Raw genomic sequence first — 22,594 nt, 5'->3', positions numbered from 1 at the left:
GGGCTAAGCGTGAAAGACTCACACACCATCAACACGTTTTTCAGTCACTCTTTGCCATTCCATACTCTTCCCATTGCGCAGAAGTATACAAACAAAGCTGTTTGACTTGCTCTATCATTTGGTGTACTATTTACAATTGCTGAAAGTAATAAATACTACAACGCCTTAAAACCGGGATGTTCATTTTGAAACACCCTGTATAGAGTATCTATACAAGGGCGATGTACTGAAGGCAGTATTATGGACATGTAAGAGGACGTACATGAATGTGAAATGGAAGTTTTGATACTGCGTGAAGAGTTTGACAGAGCACTGAAAGACCTAAGTCAAAAAAAGGCCACAGGAGTTGACGCCATTCCATTAGAACTGCTGATAGTGTTGGGGAAGCCAGCCATGACAAAACTCTACCATCTGGTGAGCAAGATGTACGAGACAGGCGACATACCATAAGAATTCAGGAAGAATATATTAATTCCAATCCCATATGGAGAAGGTGACGACAGGTCTGTAAATTATCGAATTATCAGTTTAATAAGTCATGGCTGAAAAATACTAACACGAATTCTTTACAGAGAAATGGAAAAACTGGTAGAAGCAGACCTCCAGGAAGATCAGTTTGCCGGCGAAGGTGGCCGAGCGGTTCTAGGCGCTTCATTACGGAACCGCGCGACTGCTACGGTCGCAGGTTTCAGTCAAGCCTCGGGCATGGGTGTGTGTGATGTCCTTAGCTTAGTTAGGTTTAAGTAGTTCTAAGTTCTAGGGGACTGATGACCTCAGATGTTAAGTATCATAGTGCTCAGAGCCGTTTGAACCATTTGAAGATCAGATGGAGTCCATACAAATGTTGGAACACGTGAGGCAATACTAACCCTACGACGTACCTTATAAGGTAGATTAAGGAAAGGCGAACCTAGGTTTCTAGCATTTGTACATTTAGAGAAAGCTTTTGATAATGTTGACTGAAATACTCTTTCAAATTATGAAGGTGGCAGGGGAAAAATACAGGGCGCGAAAGCCTATTTACAGTTTCTAGAGAAATCAGGCAGCAGTTATGAGAGTCGAGGGGCATGAAAGGGAAGCAGTGGTTGAGAAGGTAGTAAGACAGGGTTGTAGCCTACCTTCGATCTTATTCAATCTACACTCCTGGAAATTGAAATAAGAACACCGTGAATTCATTGTCCCAGGAAGGGGAAACTTTATTGACACATTCCTGGGGTCAGATACATCACATGATCACACTGACAGAACCACAGGCACATAGACACAGGCAACAGAGCATGCACAATGTCGGCACTAGTACAGTGTATATCCACCTTCCGCAGCAATGCAGGCTGCTATTCTCCCATGGAGACGATCGTAGAGATGCTGGATGTAGTCCTGTGGAACGGCTTGCCATGCCATTTCCACCTGGCGCCTCAGTTGGACCAGCGTTCGTGCCGGGCGTGCAGACCGCGTGACACGACGCTTCATCCAGTCCCAAACATGCTCAATGGGGGACAGATCCGGAGATCTTGCTGGCCAGGGTAGTTGACTTACACCTTCTAGAGCACGTTGGGTGGCACGGGATACATGCGGACGTGCATTGTCCTGTTGGAACAGCAAGTTCCCTTGCCGGTCTAGGAATGGTAGAACGATGGGTTCGATGACGGTTTGGATGTACCGTGCACTATTCAGTGTCCCCTCGACGATCACCAGTGGTGTACGGCCAGTGTAGGAGATCGCTCCCCACACCATGATGCCGGGTGTTGGCCCTGTGTGCCTCGGTCGTATGCAGTCCTGATTGTGGCGCTCACCTGCACGGCGCCAAACACGCATACGACCATCATTGGCACCAAGGCAGAAGCGACTCTCATCGCTGAAGACGACACGTCTCCATTCGTCCCTCCATTCACGCCTGTCGCGACACCACTGGAGGCGGGCTGCACGATGCTGAGGCGTGAGCGGAAGACGGCCTAACGGTGTGCAGGACCGTAGCGCAGCTTCATGGAGACGGTTGCGAATGGTCCTCGCCGATACCCCTAATTTGCTGGGAAGTGGCGGTGCGGTCCCCTACGGCACTGCGTAGGATCCTACGGTCTTGGCGTGCATTCGTGCGTCGCTGCGGTCCGGTCCCAGGTCGACGGGCACGTGCACCTTCCGCCGACCACTGGCGACAACATCGATGTACTGTGGAGACCTCACGCCCCACGTGTTGAGCAATTCGGCGTTACGTCCACCCGGCCTCCCGCATGCCCACTATACCCCCTCGCTCAAAGTCCGTCAACTGCACATACGGTTCACGTCCACGCTGTCGCGGCATGCTACCAGTGTTAAAGACTGCGATGGAGCTCCGTATGCCACGGCAAACTGGCTGACACTGACGGCGGCGGTGCACAAATGCTGCGCAGCTAGCGCCATTCGTCGGCCAACACCGCGGTTCCTGGTGTGTCCGCTGTGCCGTGCGTGTGATCATTGCTTGTGCAGCCCTCTCGCAGTGTCCGGAGCAAGTATGGTGGGTCTGACACACCGGTGTCAATGTGTTCTTTCTTCCATTTCCAGGAGTGTATATATTGACCAAGCAGTAAAGGAAATAAAAGAAAAATTAGGAGTAGGGATTAAAATCCATGGAGAAAAAATACAATATTCATGGTTTGCTGGCGACACTGTAACTCTGTCAGAGACAGCGAAGGACCTGGAAGAACAGCTGAACGGAATGGACAGTGTCTTGGCAGGAGGATATAAGATGAACATCAACAAAAGCAAAACGAGGATAATGGAATGTAGTCGAACTAAGTCAGGTGATGCTGACAGAAGTAGATCAGGAAATGCGACGCTTAGTAAATGAGTTTTGCTGTTTGGGAAGCAAAATAACTCATGATGCTCGAACTAGGGAGGATATAAAATGTACACTGGCTATGGCAAGGAAAGCGTTTCTGAAGAAAAGAAATTTGTTAATATCGAGTATAGATTTATGTCAGGAAGTCTTTGCAGAAATCATTTGTATCGAGTGTAGCCGTGTATGGAAGTGAAACATGGACGATAAATAGGGTGGACAAAAAAAGAGTAGAAGCTTCCGAAATGTGGTGCTACGGAAGAATACTGCGGATTAGATGATTAGATCACGGAACTAATTAGAAGGTGCTGAATAGAATTGGCGAGACGAAGAATTTGTGACACACCTTGACTAGAAGGATGGATCGGTTGGTAGGACTCGTTCTGAGGCATCAAGTAATCACCAATTTAGTATTGGAGGGAAGCGTGGAGGGTAAAAATCCTAGAGGGAGTAGAAGAGATGAATACACTAAGCAGATTCAGAAGGATGTAGGTTGCTATAGTTACTGGATATGAAGAGGCTTGCACGGGATAGGGTAGCATGGAGAGCTGCATCAAACCAGTCTCTGGACTGAAGACCACAACAACGCTGCAATGCGATTTGAAATTGAACGAGCATGAGAGGATTGTAATAGGGAAGGCGAAATATCGACTCCGGGTTATTGGGAGCATTTTAATAAACTGTGGTTCATCTGTAAAGTAGACACCACATAGGACACTGGTGCATCCAATTCTTAAGTATTGTTCGAGTGTTTGGGATAGGCAGCAGGTGGATTAAAGGAAGACATCGAAGCTATTAAGAGGCGGGCTGATCGATTAATTACAGATAGGGTCGAATAACGCGTAAGTGTTACCGTGATTCTTCGGAAACTGGAATGGAATCCGTGGAGAGGAAACGACGTTCTTTTCTAGGAAGACTATTGAGGAAATGTAGAGAACCGGGACATGAAGCTGACTGCAGAACGACGCTACAGCTGCCAATGTACATTTCGCGTGAGGACCAGGAAGATAATAGAAATTAAGGGTCGTATTAAGGCACATAGACAACCGTTTTTCTCTCGCTATATTTGCGAGTGGAACAGAAAAGAGACTGACTGGTAGTAATAGTAAGGGGTCTCTCCGTCACGCACCGTACTGTAGTTACGGCATATGTGTATAGAGACAGAACCTTAACGGCTGCATATTTTGTGGAGGATATTCAAGAGACGGTAGAAGAAGTGTAGCTGGAAATTTCAGATATTCAGAACATGCACAAGCGCTCCATCTTCAAGCGACGAGTGGCCTACCTGGACCATCCGACCGCCGTGTCATCCTCAGGGGAGGATGCGGGTAGGAGGGGCTTGGTGTCAGCACACCGCTCTCCCGGTCATTATGACGGGGTATTCTTGACCTAAGCCGCTACTATTCGGTCGAGTAGCTCCTCAATTGGCATCACGAGGCTGAGTGCACCCCGAAAAATGGCAACAGCGCATGGCGGCTGGATGGTCACCCATCTAAATGCCGGCCACACCCAACAGCGCTTAACTTCGGTGATCTCACGGGAACCGGTGTATCCACTACGGCAAGGCCGTTGCCATTCAGAACATGAAAGTCCCAAAATTGAATACCAGATCTGAACCTCTGTAATACTTTTGAGAAAAATATATTTTATTCTTAAAAATGTCACATACAAGATAAAATCGTTTCCGGTTGCAAATACTTCTTCGAATCATTGTTTTCAAGAGTGAATATTGTGAAACCAAAAGTGTAAACGTCGGCTTACCGCTACCTACTCACTTCACTACATACCAGTAACTAGTAAAACGCTGTGTTAAAATCAGACTGAATGAGGTATAAATTTCGTATAAATAATTCGTAAACCATGTTCACTTCCGTATGAATACTACATACACTCATGTTCATAAATTAAGGATAATTGCAGAATGTGGTGCCACACAACGTGGTACTACACATAACTGCCCGCATCTCGTGGTCGTGCGGTAGCGTTCTCGCTTCCCACGCCCGGGTTCCCGGGTTCGATTCCCGGCGGGGTCAGGGATTTTCTCTGCCTCGTGATGGCTGGGTGTTGTGTGATGTCCTTAGGTTAGTTAGGTTTAAGTAGTTCTAAGTTCTAGGGGACTGATGACCATAGATGTTAAGTCCCATAGTGCTCAGAGCCATTTGAATTTGAACTACACATAACTGGCGCTAATAGCATAGACTCACGGGCAACACATCCAACACAGATGTGTAAGTTCATGGTATTGGTGATAAGTTGGGAAAACCGTCCCGAAACACATGTGCTACAGAACGCCACTGTTTCCTGCGCATCTACCCCGACATCAGTATGGGATATGATCACCATGCGCACCTACACAGGCCACACAATGGGTTGGCATACTCTGGATCAGGTGGTCGAGCAGCTTCTGGGGTATAGCCTCCCATTGTTGCACCAGTTCCTGTCCGATCTCCTGAAGTGTCGTAGGGGTTTGAAGACGTGCAGCGATACGTCGACCGAGAGCATCCCAGACGTGCTCGATAGAGTTTAGGTCTGGAGAACAGGCAGATCACTCCATTTGCCTGATACATTCTGTTTCAAGGTACTCCTCCACGATGGCAGCTCGGTGGGGCGTATGTTATCATACATCAGGACGAAGGGGGACCCACTGCACCTCTGAAAAGGCGGACATACAAGTTTAAAATGACGTCCCGATACACCTGACCTGTTGATGCTCCTCTGTCAAAGACATGCAGGGGTGTACGTGCACCAATCATAATCCCACCCCACACCATCAAACCGCAACAGGTCCCTTTAGAGGACGTTAAGGGGCTGGTATCCGGTTCCTGGTTCACGCCAGATGAAAACCCGGCGAGAGTCACTGGTCAGACTATACCTGCAATCGTCCGTGAACATAATCTCTGACCACTGTTCCAATGACCATGTACCGTGTCTTGACACCAGGCTTTTCGGGCTCCCAGGAACCAGTGGAATGCATCTTGCAAGTCTCTGGGCGAATAAACCATGTCTGTTCAGTCGTCTGTGTGTCTGGAGACAAATGTCCCAGTGGCTGCGGTAAGGTCCTGAGCAAGGCTACCTGCAGTACTCCGTGGCTGTCTGCTGGCACTGATGGTGAGGTATCGGTCTTCTAGTGGTGTTGTACACTGTGGACGTCCCGTATTGTAGCGCCTGGACGCGTTTCCTGTCTGCTGGAATCGAGTTGCAATAACCCTGAGGTCACACTTTGTGGCACACGGAGGGCTGTGCTACGACCTGCTGTGTTTCACCAGCCTCCACCTGCCCTAGTGTTCTACCCCTCATAACGTCATCAATATGTGTTCTTTGAGATATTTTCAACACACAGTCACCATTAGCGCGTCTGAAAACGTCTGCACACTTACTCGCTGCACCGTACTCTGACATGCAGCAACACACCTCTGCGTATGTGGACTGCTGCCAGCGTCACCGTGCGACGACCGCAGGTGAAATGCACCACATGGTCATACCCCGAGGTGATTTAAACCCGCAAACCGCCCACCAGAGCGTTGTTTCACCATGTATCAGCATTATCCTTAATTTATGAGCATGAGTGTAATTTCATATTTTACAACATGTGAATGACGCAGTAGGAATATTTATACAACTGAAGTGAAATAAAAGTGTTGATCTGTCATGTGTCCAGCAAAAAATTTCCCTTCAATCATTGATCTACATCTCCATCCGTACTCTCCAAGCCAGTGTGAAGTGCATCGCGGAGGGTACTTCCTATTCCACCATTTATTAACGTTTCTCCTGTTCCATTCACGTACGCAGTGTAGGAAGAGTGATTGGTTACACGCAAGTGTAATTAATATAATTTTAGCCTCGTGATCCCTGCGGTAACGATAAGTAGGAGTTGTGGTATGTTCCTAGATTCATCACTCAACAGTTACTTCTTGAATCCATCAGGGCCTCATTTTCATCTATTTGCGCGAGTCGGCCTGTTTTGTGAACATCTCTGTGACTCTCCATCGCAGATCATAAAACCCTGTGACAATTCGTGCTGCCCTTCTCTGTATCCGTTTTATCCCCTCTGTTAGCCCTATATGGTAGAAATACGACACACTTGGGTACTATTCCAGGATATGTAGCACAAGCGATTACTCTAGTGGTCCGCTAATGAACCGAAGTCTGCCACCTGCTGTAACTACGATTAAGTCTATGTGACTAATCGATTTCACATCCCTAAAAATTGTTGCATCTAGATATTTGATTAAGTTCACCGAGTCCAACACCGAGCGAGGTGGCGCAGTGGTTAGCACACTGGACTCGCATTCGGGAGGACGACGGTTCAACCCCGTCTCCGGCCATCCTGATTTAGGTTTTCCGTGATTTCCCTAAATCGTTTCAGGCAAATGCCTGGATGGTTCCTTTGAAAGGGCACGGCCGATTTCCTTCCCAATCCTTCCCTAACCTGAGCTTGCGCTCCGTCTCTAATGACCTCGTTGTCGACGGGACGTTAAACACTAACTACCACCACCACCGAGTCCAACAGTGTTTCACTGAGATTTTAGTCATAGCATCTGTTCCGGCGTATCGACAAGCGCCGGCACGAAGACGAAGATCGCAAGAGCAAAGAGAGCGGTGACGCGACGTCAGACAACAGGCCGCTGACAAGGACTGCAGCACGACAGCAGCGCCCTCTACCCGAAGAGAATATAAGCGCCGCTCCTGCCAACCTCGGCCAGACAGTATTAGGACAGTATACGCACTGTACCAGGAGAACACTATGATAGCAGTGACGTGTGGTCCATACCAGTTTCTTGCATGGACATTGTAAACAGCGAAAGAAAGTGAATGTTTGCATGTCGCTAATCGCTTGCGACACCATGGTAAATTCAAAGTTAAGCATTGTCTATGCGCTTTATTGAAATAAAACTACTTATGTTATTTGCTTGAATTGTTGTATAGCATTCCGAGAACGCAGCATCCTTCAGGCATCCTATACGAGTCGAGTAGCCAGGACCCCACATTTGGCGTAGAGTATCCACCGAACCCAGTGCCAGACGGCCACGGAATTCTGTTTGTTTTCTGGCGCCTTAATTTTCCCTTGTCTTTTCTTTCCAGGGGCGCTTCCGTGTGAAACGTCCCCTTTGAACAATTACTGACACACAATATTTTTTTAGCGCTACGCAATGTGACTTTCAAAAATCCCTACAAAAGAATGGCCCTGACTAACATTAACCTATACCTTTCACAAATCACTTACCTCACCAAAAATCTTCGTTACTCTTGCTTTCTGTACTTTTTTCGTATGACTTCTCAATGCATTTCTTCCAATTCATCGCAACTCATTCTCTTATATAGTCTACCCCCTCTTAAGCTAACTTAAATCTACTGAGCTCAGATGCTAAACTAAGGGACGAGGCAATGCAGCAGCACACAGAGATGGCCAGCAGCCATCTGTTTGACTGTGCAGGTGCACAATCACCATTGAAGAGTCTTGCGGATAATATAGCAAGTCCATAAACCACCACTTGTGCACTCACAAAGTTTTTTTTATCTAATTGTCCTTAGAACCAGCAATGCTGTTAATCTGTCCCTTGCTGAATTATTAACACACGTGCAAACACTATCAGTCCCTACTTCTCACATATTGTCCATATACTATGACCAACACAAACGTGTGCTGTGAAACGTAACTTACAAGCTACTTAATTTGATGAACTGGTGTCAACTACAATTTCATAACATAAGAATACAATTACAAAGGTACAAAATACATTATTAAAGAACATAACAATACAGATAACATTTGTGGTAATGCAGGCTTTACAGAAGAATCGAAATAACATATACATCAGTGTTACAAGAATTATGACATAAGTAAATACATAAAAGATCAGAATAACTTTTGAAACATCAACTTCACACATGAGCATTAAAACAAAACAGAATAAATAATGTCTAAACATCTTTACAAAGTAAATAACATAGTATTAGAAAAATTCTACAACATAACTCTCATCAGCTAAACACATAAAGACAGGAAAAACACAAATATACAAGAGTACACAAACACATAGCAGAATAACACAGGGTCAAAGGACAGGGTTTGTTTTCAGTGTAACATTTGGTACTGCAGTATTTTGCAAACAAAACGTTTTTTTTTCCTTGGAGATCTCCCTTCGTTCATCATTAGTCCCAAAAAGTCCTATCTATACCTGCTTTCTGCACTTTTTTCGTATAACTTCTCATTGCACTTCTTCCAATTCATCGCAACTCATTCTCTTATATAGTCTACTCCCTCTTAAGCGAACTTAAATCTACTGAGCTCAGTTGCTAAACTGAGGAACGAGGCAATGCAGCAGCACAAAACAATTAACACAACAGCAATGATAAAAAATACAAATGGCAAAGCAAGCAGCATAAATTAGCAAAGCAAATGCAATATTACAACTAATATAAGGCAATGCGCAGCAAGACAAGAAAAATAAATTCGTAGTAAAACTGGCTTAACACAGTAATGTAAAGTGAAATTTGGTAACGCTAAGCCTGGCAAACAGCAGCAGCAAATGCAATAAATTATATCTAAACATGACAAAGCTAAAGCAGAAAAAATATTACAGTAAATATGGCCATGTTTAATACCTATATCACATCTTAACACTAGGGTGATGCATCACGAGAACTTACTCTAGCAGACAAGTTACCAAATTGTAAAAAAAATTATTTATGCAGTTCCTGTGAAGGGAAATGTCTATTTATGTTCCCTAGATTTCTTGGAAGTAGATCATATTTTTTTTTTACTGGATCTGTAGGCATAAAATAACTATATTAGTACATCTATTAAATTTTATTCTAACCAATGCTGCAGTGCAGCTAGAAACTAGACATTAAACAAAAAAAGGCAAAGCAAGGCGTGAAACGTCATTCACTAGCCATATGGCATTTCATAATGCAGTAATCAATATTTCAACTAGCAAGGCAATAGATGTGAAATGTTTCTCATCATTTCATTAGGCATTTTTGTAAACATCATAAATTACGAGATCCACAGTGTAATCATATGTTTTCAAGTTTGAGCGTGTCGTATTTGCGATGCTTTCTACAAAGAAATGTCAATAGCGAGGATAATGGCCTCCTTTTTTCTCCACCTGTGTCTCTGAAAGGCACACACTAATGGCTTTTTTCCAGGCGACAGTCGCGCAGCTGCCCACGACGCATTACGTGAAGGTGGTCACTTAACTTTCTTACCGAAAAATTTACGACAGCAGTTTCCGCTACAGTGACAGTCTCATATAAAAATATTTCACAGGTCAAGAATTTGCGTTACAAATCAGTAGAAACAAAATCCTATTGATATAACAGTGTCCAAAAAATTTTCATCTGCATTGTAATACATTCACGCGTTTACATACATTTCATAACTCTTAAAGTACGATTCTTGGTTTCCAATAACCTTTTTCACAAACCAGAGACCCTAACCACTACTCATTATTCATTACCTTATTCGTCGACACTTCTTCAATATTTCATCATAACAGATACGTAGCATAATCAAATAACTCATATAGCATCAGCATATTGATCATAAACATACCGCAACAGCATAATACACATAGTCATCGTAATAATAACATAATAACACCTCAGTCAACTCTCAAAATCGTCATAGCTTCCTCCAATAATTTCAAAACCTAAAAAAAATTCTCTGCTCATGTCAAAAGTTTCATCTACCTCAAACGTACTTTAAAAATCATGATCCCATACCAAATACATCATTCAAAGCTCTCATAGTATCACAATGGTTCTGAAAAAATATGAAGAGTTCACAAAGTACAGACAAAATACAATTTCATAAGTGTGAAGTTATGCAACTGTGTAATTACGTAAACATCTGTCACTGATGTAGTAAAAAAAAATGTTTATCTCTCAGTTAAATGATCAGATAGCTGTGTAATTTATGTGTCAGAGAAATATGGTACCGATGTGTAAAGTTGTAAAAGCAAATACCATATTAGCTAGGGCTCCTTGTGCTAGCCAGACACATGGTACACAAAGTAGGCGTGTACCCCCCTGAGGATTAATGTAATTATACCCTCAGGTGTTACAGATTACAGCAATGGAATGAAATGTATCACGGAAAACCTTTGTATCACTGTACTTCAAATATCTTTAAAAATAAATGTTTTAAGTACAAAATTAATCACTCAAATGCGTGCACTGTAGCGCTAAATGTGCATCTTGCTGTAAGATAATTCTGTGGAACTGTCGTAGTTATCGTCCTCTGTAAGCAAAGTTCTGCTGAAGTCAATGTACTTACCTCATCATAAACAAAAGTGAGATGCTTTGCGTATAGATATCGTAGTTATTATGCTTATTGCCATGATGAAGAATGTACTATAATGTAACGTATTGTTGTGCTACGAAAAAGGCTGTCTTATTGTAGCTATACCACAAAAGTTACTACTATAACATGTTTTACTTTCCAGAATAATACAGAAAAACTGTGCAGATATAAACAGGAACACTGCAAAAGCAACATTGTAAATTGTCACTCATTAGTAGCGTCGTGATAAAATCGTGTAGCTGTCACATAAACTAACCACTGTGTCATCTGGTATCTCACAGAAAGTACTTTAAATCCAGAATGTATTTTCAAGTAAACCAAAATGTTGCATTAAAATCTCATTAGCAGTACTGGTAAATGTTCTAAGTATGTAAGCCTTATAGTCATTACGTAATCGTGCAACTAACAAGCATGAATGTACACACACAATAACACTGTGACGTCTGTTCACTATAGCAATGCATTCGTAATTCCTGTTTCAATAAGTTCTCTTGGTTCTTGACTGGATATTTAGCTTCAAAACATTGTTGCATGTGAACAGTTTCTAAGTCTGACAAAGCATACTAGAAATGTGAAGTGAAAATTTTTATGGCAAAGACTAAGTTAAACAGCAGATTATCATTCAATAAACGGTTTTACATGTGAAATGTGGTGTAAACCTTTACTCTTCCTAGTGCGCAGACTTTCAACTGAAAAGCAATTATCATGTTTTATACGTCGGTAAGGAATGCTAAATCTTTTCTCAAGGTTAGCGTCTGTGTTATTTTTCTCTGAGCCAGCCGGCGCAGGTGGCTGCCTGCAGTGCGAGTCATTGTCTGCCTCTTTGTTGGCGCGTGTCGTTATTAGGATTAGGAAACCTAACTTCTACAAATTCACCTTGTCGAGAGTGCCCTGCTCTGTTTGAATCCCGTCAGTTCTGATAAAATTCAGGTCTGTCGTTATGATTATATCGTCTGTCGTCATGTCGGTAGATTCCACAGTTTCTTTCTTGTCGGTCACGTGGTGGAGAATTTCTCCCTGAATCGTAACTGCGCGCTGAACTGTTGCGTCTGAAATTATTCTGTCTCCCTTGATAATAATAGTTCTGGTTACCATATTGTCTGTTTCTATGATTGTCTCTGTCATATTCATTACTACAGAAATGCGATCTTTCTCTGTAACTATTAATACTCTGCCAGTGGTTGTCATATGGGTGGTGTCTGTTTTGGTCACGATTTGTGATGTAAGAATAGCCTTGTCGTGTCCATTTATTATTTCTATCATCGCGGAATTGTGACGGATGTGACCTGTAATTGTTGTGTTCCTGTTTTCGCGTTCCACGATTATCAGTGTCAATTTCCAATTCTTGTAACAGTCCCTGAAAAGCTTCAATGTTATCTTTGCAACGTCCTACCAAAATAATATGTCGTAAATGTTCAGGTAATTTGATTAAGCAAATGCGGATGAGTTCTGAGGGGCTGTATGGGTTTGACAGGTACTGATTCTTGTGCAACATGTCTTCAAAGTATTTCACAAGACTGGAAAATTCAGATTGTTCGAAACGTTTCATCATTATGATGCTATGTTTTACTCGGTCTTGTGTAGCTTGAGACCAATACGCTGAGAGGAAGGCATGATAAAATTCTACTTCACTGTGACAATCGTGAATGACCAATCGCATTCTTACAGCTGTTTCATTCTCTAAGTAGCCACACATAAATTATAATCTGTGTTCTAACGACCAGTTGGGAGGAAAACAATGAGAGAATTGATGGAGCCATGCTTGTGGATGAATGTCGTTGCCAGAATTCTTAAATGTTTTGAATTTACGTGTAGTAATGAACAGCTTATAGTCAAAATCATCGTGTCGGCGAGTAGCATATCAGTCATTGTTACATCGTGTCGGCGGTTCCATCTCAAAATTCGGTGTGCCTTGCCAATTTCTTGCATAATTTCCGAAGTACCCCGTGTTATTATTTTGTGGCTGTTCCGTATTTCTATTTCCCTCTTCCCGTATTGGAGCGTGGATGTCCTCTGAAATACGTAAGTCATGTATTACCTGTGTCAGCTGATCTTGTACTTCCCAGATTTCTCTTTGGTGTTGCGTATTAATTTCATTCTGATTTTGTTTGAATTTCCTAATTTGTTTGCACTCTTCTGTGTCATTAAAGACTATCGGTTTTGTGTCATTCAGATTATCATCTACCTTCGTAGATAAGTTAGTGAACTGATCTGAAAGTTCGGCTACTTTATCCGATAGTGAAATTATTTCCTCTGTGTGTTTTTCTGAACCAAGTTTCAGAGTGTCCATTTGTGTTGAAATCGTATCTACTGTGTCCTTTAAGTTTTCCTGAGTTTTTGCAAGTTGCGTAACCGTATCGGTACATGCAACTGAGTCAATTTTAGCTTGCAAGGTCTTATGATTTTCATGAACAATAATTTGCAGTTCTTTTATGGTTGCTTCGTGATTCTGTTATGCATTTTCATGTCGCGAAAAAATAGGTTGAAAATGCTCACAAATTTGTGTTTTTACATCATTACAGGCTTTTTGACATTTCGATTCAATGTTATGTAACACAGTAGTTAAATCTTCACGTGTCTGTTCAAGAGTTTGTTCCAATGAGTCTAACGTTTGAAGCTGTTGCTGTGTTTGTCTCTGGTGTTGTTCCATTCTGTCTAACTTTTGAAGATTTTGTTCCATTGTGTCTAACTTTTGAAGACTTTGTTTCATTGTGTCTAACTGTTGCTGTGTTTGTCTCTGATTTTGTTTCATTTGCTGCATTAATTGCAATAATAATGTATTAGTGTCAGGAATCTGTTCCTCTATGCTTTTCGGCAGTGCATTTGCACCGGCAACATTTACATTTTGACGAGCAGAAAATGTGTCTTGACTTATTTGAGAAAACGGTGAGGACCCAAAACCTGAGTCTACAGTATTTGCAATATTGTGTTCTCTCATTCCCGATTCCTGAGGCGAGCTGTTGCCGACCGATCGATCGATAATGCTTCCCTGTTCACTACCTGTTTCACTGTCTACACCATTATTTGATGCCCACTCCATTTCCCTATGCACAGTTAGCAAATTACTACTTTGAATGTCTGTTAATTCACTACACAGTGGTGCTGATAAGCTACGCTCGTCGTCACCATTATTTCTCAGTTTACTTTGGAGCCTAGTGTTACGTTTTTCACACGCCATTATTGTCACAATATTTCACACGATAACACAGAAAAGCACAATTTGAAGAGCAAAAATAAGAGAACATATTAACATAGCACTGAAAAGAATATCTAGTTAATTGCAGCTGCGAAATAGTTGGTGCAAATCTACATGCATGCCACAACTGTTTTACTGTACAACAATGAAAGACTGCAACTACAAAGGAGATTTTCTCTACAATTATGCACTAGCAATAAACAAAAGCTACACTAATTACACAAACTACAAGAAAAAATCAGAAGATTCCAGTGAGGTATCCTGGCAGAGTCGCCATATGAAACGTCCCCTTTGAACAATTACTGACACACAATATTTTTTTAGCGCAACGCAATCTGACTTTCAAAAATCCCTAAAAAGAATGGCCCTGACTAACATTAACCTATACCTTTCACAAATCACTTACCTCACCAAAAATCTTCGTTACTCGAACTACTGCAATACAGCGAGCGCCACTACTGCCAGCTAAATAAACGATTGAAACTACAGAAGGCACTAACTACTGATAGGCATAGTTAGCAAATGAAAGATTTGAATAGAGAACAAACAATGTATTTACCTTAATAGTCATAATATATATAACAGTTCATGATATCCAGTATTACAAATTTCAAAACTCCGCCATCTCTCTCCCCACATCCACCACTGCTGGCGGCTCACCTCCAACTGTGCAACGCTACGCGTTGTTCACATCCAGCTGCCCAACACTACAATGGCAGACAACAATGCAAACTAGCCACAGACTGCACACAGCACAGCCAGTGATTTTTCATACAGAGCGCTACGTGGCGTTACCAATAAGAATACCTAAACAGCCTACTTACACGTGCTTTGGCAGTTCCTTGTCGGTTTTGGTAATCAGTGCTTTCAGGTGGGCATTGCAGAAAATTTTCTTTGCCTGCTTTGTCTCCTTGTTGTATTTGTCTTGTTCAAGATGCCCAACTCGCCTCTCCCGCCTCCCCCAACCCTCCCCCCCCCCCCTGCTCAGGCACCACAGCGGCAAGCTTAAGATGCGACACAACTAATGCAGATGTTTCACTTCCTGACGTAACACATCTCCACGTTACTCAACACAGTGTAGCAGCTACTGGCCAACGCTGCGTGCCCAACGGAACAAGCACTGCCTACTAAAGCTGATATATCACCTTTCCGACTGTTTCGTGACCAAATAGAAGAATGGCTCGAGCGGTTGGCTGGTTCAAATGGCTCTGAGCACTATGGGACTCAACTGCTGAGGTCATTAGTCCCCTAGAACTTAGAACTAGTTAAACCTAACTAACCTAAGGACATCACAAACATCCATGCCCGAGGCAGGATTCGAACCTGCGACCGTAGCGGTCTTGCGGTTCCAGACTGCAGCGCCTTTAACCGCACGGCCACTTCGGCCGGCCTCGAGCGGTTGTCCCAGTTCGAAGTCCATACCCTCGCTCACAATCTACCAGGTCGGTTAGAGCGTCAGTGAGAGAGCACCTCGATTTCCTGCTGTCAATAAGGCGAGTACACCGTTCGTTTGTTAAATATTTTTGTGAGCTTCAAACAGGAGCGACTTATTTTCAGTTATCTGTGTAGTTACTAGTTTACTTTTGTAATTTCTTGTGTGTCTGAGTGATTACTAGGCACAACCTTTTATTTTAATAACAGTGTACCGTGGCTGAGCGATTCTAGGCACTTTAGCCCAGAACTGCGCTGCTGCTACGGTCGCAGGTTCGAATCCTGCCTCAGGCATGGATGTGTGTGATGTCCTTAGGTTAGTTAGGCTTAAGTAGTTCTACGTCTAGGGGACTGATGATCTCATATGTTTAGTCTCATAGTGCTTAGATCCATTTGAACTATATGAACAGTGTAGCGCACAGTACTGCTGTTGTTATCGACCCTTGTATCGACCCTAGTATCGTACAGGCTTTTCTTTATTTTGGCCAGAGCAGCTCGGTGTCGGTTAGACCATCAGTGAGAGAGCATCTCGAGTTTCTGCTGCTAATAAGGCGAGTACACTGTTCGTTTGTTACATATTTTACACGAGCTTCAAACAGGACCGATTTCAGTATTGGATAGGATCTGTGATTGCTGTGTGCAGATGCGAGATGAGTTGGTGACCCTTCACTTACAGCTCCAGGCGGTGTTGGCTTCTGTCAGACAGCCTGAGGCTGCTCCCTAGGGGAATCACTGTGGGGGGTCGGAAGTGGGGATGGGAGGGTTGTCGAGCATGTCCCATGTGTCCCCCGATCGGTCCACTGCTGTGGCCGTCCTGGGTACTGCCTGCACTGAGTTTTAACTGTCACCTGTGTTCGAGTGGGAGATCATTCCAAAGTCTGGCAGGCAGCAAAAGATTTTCTGAGGGGCTGATTATAGGGCCTCCCTGGTTTGTTTGACGAACAGGTTTCGGGCATTATCTGTGGCTGACGAAGTCTCTGGGCTGGATGCAGTCGTCCGCCCTCTTCCAGAGCAAGCTTCTCGGCCCACATGATCTGGGCATTCACAGACGATGGGTTTGCTGGTAGTTGGGTGCTCCAACGTTTGGTGTGTAATGGGTCCCCTTACGAACATGGCTAACAAGGAGCGTAAGGAAGCCAGCATGCATACTGGGGGGAGTCATTCTGGATGCGGAAGGGTACTTCCTGATGCCATGAAGAGTACAGGATGCAGCCAACTGTAGGTGGTGGCTCGTATCGGTGCCAATGACGTGTGTCGCTTCAGATCAGAGGAGATTCTCTCTGGTTTTTGGCGGCTAGCAGACTGCCAGTCTCGCTTGCGACATTAAGGCGGAGCTTACCATCTGCAGCATCGTCGATAGAACTAACTTCGTTCCTTTGCTGAAGAGCCGAGTGGAGGGTCTGAATCAGAGGCTCAGGCCGTTCTGCAGCAGTGTAGGCTGCAGATTCCTTGACTTGCACCATCAGGTGGTGGGTTTCTGTGTTCCACTTAATAGCTCAGACAGGAGTGCACTACACACAGGAAGCGGCTACACGGGTAGCGGGGGCTGTGTGGAAGGGATTGGGCGGTTTTTAGAGGGTCTCAGGAAACCACAGGAAGGGCGTCCATTTAAAAGAGGGCAGGTAAAAAACCGCAGTCGTAGAAAAGATTGGTGTTGGAGTTGTATATTGTCCTAGCTGTGTTGGGAAAGAACCAGAGCCTCAAGCCCTAATACAAAGCACTTGAGGCTCAAATAGTTATAGGTTCGAAAGCTGGCTAAAGCCGGAAATAAGTTCAACCGAATTTTTTTCGAACAACCTAACAGTGTTTAGAAAGGACATATTAAATACAGTTGGTGGAGGGTTATTTATTGGTGTCAGAAGTAGTTTACCTTGTAGGGAAATTGAAGAAGATAGTTCCTGCGAAATAGTATGGGTAGAGGTTATGCTTGACAATCGGACTAAACTATTAACTGGATCGTTTTACCGACCCTCCGACTCAGAAGATATACTTGCCGAACAGTTCAAAGAGAACTTGAGTCTCATTTCAAACAGGTACCCCAATCATACAGTTATAGTCGGTGGTGACGTAAGTCTACCCTCGATACGCAGGAAAAATTATACGTTTAAAGCCGGCGGCAGGCATAAAACGTCATCTGAAATTGTACTGAATGCTTTCTCAGAAAATTATTTTGAACAGTTAGTACATGAGCTCCTCGAAGCGTAAATGGTTGCGAAAGCATACTTGACCTCTAAGCAACAAATAGTCCTGAACAAAAAGGGAGTATCACGACGGTTACATGGATTAGCGATTACAAGGCAATTGCCGCTAGACTGAATACCGTAACACCAACAGCCATCGAAAAGGAACGCAAACTACATCTGTTTAAAAAAAGCTGATAAAAATTCTCTTAACGCCTTTTTAAGAGACAGTCTCAACTCCTTCAGATCTGATTACACAAGCGAAGAAAAAAATGGTTCAAATGGCTCTGAGCACTATGGGACTTAACATCTATGGTCATCAGTCCCCTAGAACTTAGAACTACTTAAACCTAACTAACCTAAGGACATCACACAACACCCAGCCATCACGAGGCAGAGAAAATCCCTGACCCCGCCGGGAATCGAACCCGGGAACCCGGGCGTGGGAAGCGAGAACGCTACCGCACGACCACGAGGTGCGGGCACAAGCGAAGAAAAGATGTGGAATGTTTTCAAAGAGATAGTATCGACGGCAATTGAAATATTACATACCACATAAATTAATAAGTGATGGTAGAGATCCCCCATGGTACACAAAACGGGTCAGATCGCTGTTGCAGAACCAACGAAAAAAGCATGCCAAATTTAAAAAAAAAAAAAAACGCAAAATCCCCACGACTGGCAAAGTTTTGCAGAAGTTCGAAATACAGCGCGTGCTTCAGTGCGAGACACTTTTAATAATTTCCATAACGAAACTATGTCTCGGAATGTGGGAGAAAACCGAAAGAGATTTTAGTCGTATACGAGGGGCGTTCAGAAAGTAAGCTCCGATCGGTCGCGAAATGGAAACGACTATGAAAATCCGATAAAGCTTTGCACAGATGTGTTGGCTAGTGTCTCTAGTATAACCCCAGTTAGCATCACGTCGCTCTTCTCATTTCTGACCTCGCAGTGAGTGCGTAAAGATGTCTAGAAAATAGTGTCTGCCGCCAAGTACGAGGGCCTCGTGAGAAATTTCGCCTGAAGCTATGCAGCTAACATTACATAACTGTCGTGCTGTTTCTTCTTCAAGACAATTCTCAGCCGCATTCTGCAGGGGCAATGAAGATGCTCCTGCATCGTTTTCAAATGGAAATGTGAGATTACCCACAATACAGTCCGCAATTGTCTCCCCCTGAGTTTCATCTCTGGTCACATGAACCGCTGTCTTTGAAGACAACATTTTGACACAGACAACGAGGTGTAGGCCAGCGTGGAGAATTGGCGGAAAGCACTGGCGGCTGCCTTCTATGATGAGGCTATTGAAAAGTTGGTACAACGCTATGACAAAAGTCTAAGTCAGAACGGCGACTATGTAGAGAAGTAGCTGAAAGGTGTAGCTAATTGTTACAAGTAAAACATTTCTGATGTTCACTGTGGTTTCAATTTGGCAATCAATCGGAGCTTACTTTCTGAACAGGCCGCGTATAAAGCACACCAGTGGCAAGACGCAATCAATACCTTCACTAGGCGATAAAAACGGAGAATTTACTGATGACAGTGCCAGTAAAGCAGAGTTATTAAACACAGTTTTCCGAAACTCCTTCACCAAAGAAGACGAAGTAAATATTCATGAATTCCAATCAAGAACAACTGCCCAGATGAGAAACATAGAAGTAGATACCCCTGATGTAGCAAAGCAGCTTATATCACTTAATAAAGGCAAGGCTTCTGGTACAGATAGCATATCAGTCAGTTTGTTTTCAGAGTAAGCTGATACAAAAGCTCCATATTTAGGAATCGTGTAAAACCGCTCGCTCACAGAAAGATCCGCACCTAAAGACTGGAAAATTGATCAAGTCACACCAATACCCAAAAAGGGAAGTAGGAGTAACCCGCTGGAGTACAGCCCCATATCGCTAACGTCGAATGCAGTACGGTTTTGAAACAGGTCGCATGTTGAAACATTATGAATTACATCGAAGAAAACGAGTTTTTGACACATAGTCAGCACGGATTCAGAAAATATCTTTCTTATGAAGCACAACAAGCTCTCTACACTCATGAAGTAATGAGTGCTATCGACGGGGATGTCAAATTAATTCCATATTTTTAGATTTCCAGAAGGCTTTCGACACCATTCCTCACAAGCCTTTTCTAACCCATCTGCGTGCCTATCGAATATCGCCTCAGTTGTGCAACTGGATTCGTGATTACCTGACAGAAAGGTTACAGTTTGTACTAACAGACGGAAAGTCATCGAGTAAAATAGAAGTAATATGTGGCGTTCCCCAAGGAAGTAATATAGCCCTTCTCTTGTTCCTGATCTATATGAACGACATAGGAGACAATCTGATTAGCCATCTTAGATTGTTTGCAGGTGATGCTGTCATTCACCGTCTTGTAAGATCATCAGATGACGAAAACGAATAGCAAAATGATTTAGATATCTGTATGGTGTGAAAAGTGAAAATTGGCACTGAATAAAGGAAGGTGTGAAGTTATTCACATGAGTACTAAAAGAAATCCGCTAAATTTCGATAATGCGATAAGTGACTTAAACTGAAAGTTGTAAATTGGTTCAAATGGTTCTGAGCACTATGGGACTTAACATCTATGGTCATCAGTCCCCTAGAACTTAGAACTACTTAAACCTAACTAACCTAAGGACATCACACAACACCCAGCCATCACGAGGCAGAGAAAATCCCTGACCCCGCCGGGAATCGAACCCGGGAACCCGGGAGTGGGAAGCGAGAACGCTACCGCACGACCACGAGCTGCGGGCGAAAGATGTAAATTCTACTAAATAGTTAGGGATTCCAATTAGAAATAACCTAAAATTGTAACGATCACACAGATAGTGTTGTGGGTAGAGTAAACCAAATACTGAGATTCATTGGCCGAATAGTTAGAAGGTGCAACATGTCTACCAAGGAGACTGCGTACACCACGCTTGTCCACCCTATTCTGGAGTATTGCTGTGCGGTGTGGGAATCGCATCAGATAGGTCAGACGGATGATATCGGTAAAGTTCAAAGCAGGGCAGCTCGTTTTGTATTACAGCGAAATAGGGGAGATAGTGCCACAGACATGATATGTGAATTGGAGTGGCAATCATTAAAACAAAAAAGTTTTTCGCTGCGAACCGATCTTCTCATGAAATTTCAATCACCAGTTTCCTGCTCCGATTGTGAAAACATTCTGTTGGCACCCACCCAAGTAGGGAGAAATGATCGTGACGAAAAAATAAGAGAAATCAGAGCTCGCACAGAAAAATTTAAGTGCCGTTTTCCCCGCAACCCCTTTCGGGAGCGGGACGGTAGAGAGACAGCTTTAAGGTGGTTCACTGAACCCTCTGCCAGGTACTTTAGAGTGAATAGCAGAGAAATCACATAGACGTAGACGCACTGTGAAACTTCGCTATCTAATATTAACAGTAGGAAGTGCTATGTTTCGGCTCCTCCATGAACTTTTCCCTAACACCTCACTGAGTGAAATTAGTTATGAACAGGTGATACAGTCGTTAACTGACTATTATGTTCAACAAGTGAATTTGGTAGCAGCTAGGTATCAATTATTTAGTTGCAAACAACGTTCAGAACAACTTACCATCGGCCGCGGTGGCCGAGCGGTTCTAGTTGTTTCAGTCCGGAACCGCGCGCCGCCTACCGTCGCAGGTTTGTATCCTGCCTCGGACACGGACGTGTGTGATGTCCTTAGGTTAGTTAGGTTTAAGTAGTTCTGAGTTCTAGGGGACTGATTACCTCAGATGTTGAGTGCCATAGTGCTCAGAGCCATTTGAACAACTTAACGCGAGTGGATAACAGATTTGCAGGGTATGACAAGGAAATGCAAATTCAAATGTGCTTGCGGTGCTTTATATCAGATGTTGTGCTGTGTACTGCGTGATGCAATCCTGTATTATACACCTGATGTCAAGCTCAGACAATAGATATTGAAACGGTCCGATCCCTCATTTCAGCAGGTAGTGCAAATACTAGATCAGAACGATTCCGGTGCCTTGTCGGATCATACATTTGAGCAGCCAGCTACTTGCCGGGTTGAGTCCCTTGCTTGAGATCACCCTATTCCGCACCATCGGCGTGCTCTAGCCACACCGAGTTCCATACCGCGTAAGCAGTTCGTTAAACACGCAGCTACAAAGGCGAACAGTATTAAGTCTTGCCTCGGTGTTATTCACCGCAGAAACGCCAAGACTGCCCCTCCCAACAAGCTCATTGTTACGCTTGTGACAGGAAAGGACTTTTACAATCCGGATGTTTGGAACGGAACAATCACAAGAATTCTGCCCACTCACAACAATCTAGCCACAAGGTCCGTGTCATTAATGTAGTATATTCAAAGTCTGCTGCAGGCATTCGTAAAGCTGGCACACAGGCACTTTATTCAGTGCTACATCAGTCATACAAACATTTTTGTTCAATTATTTGCTTGTGGCAAATATGGGAAATTTCAGTTGGATATGGGTGCATCTATCACATTGCTCAATCGTCACACATATGATCTGTTTGCGCCCCCCCCCCCCCCCCCCCGCCCCCCGCGTCTATCTCATACTAGCATGCAACTGACATCTCAGAATGGACAAGACATGCCTGTTTTCGGAACATGTACTTCACCTGCTATGTATCACTCACATACATGAACAGTAAATTTTGACACTGCTA

Source organism: Schistocerca nitens, chromosome 8, assembly GCF_023898315.1.
Source record: "Schistocerca nitens isolate TAMUIC-IGC-003100 chromosome 8, iqSchNite1.1, whole genome shotgun sequence".
Classification (NCBI taxonomy): Eukaryota; Metazoa; Arthropoda; class Insecta; order Orthoptera; family Acrididae; genus Schistocerca; species Schistocerca nitens.
This window is presented reverse-complemented; position numbering follows the sequence as displayed.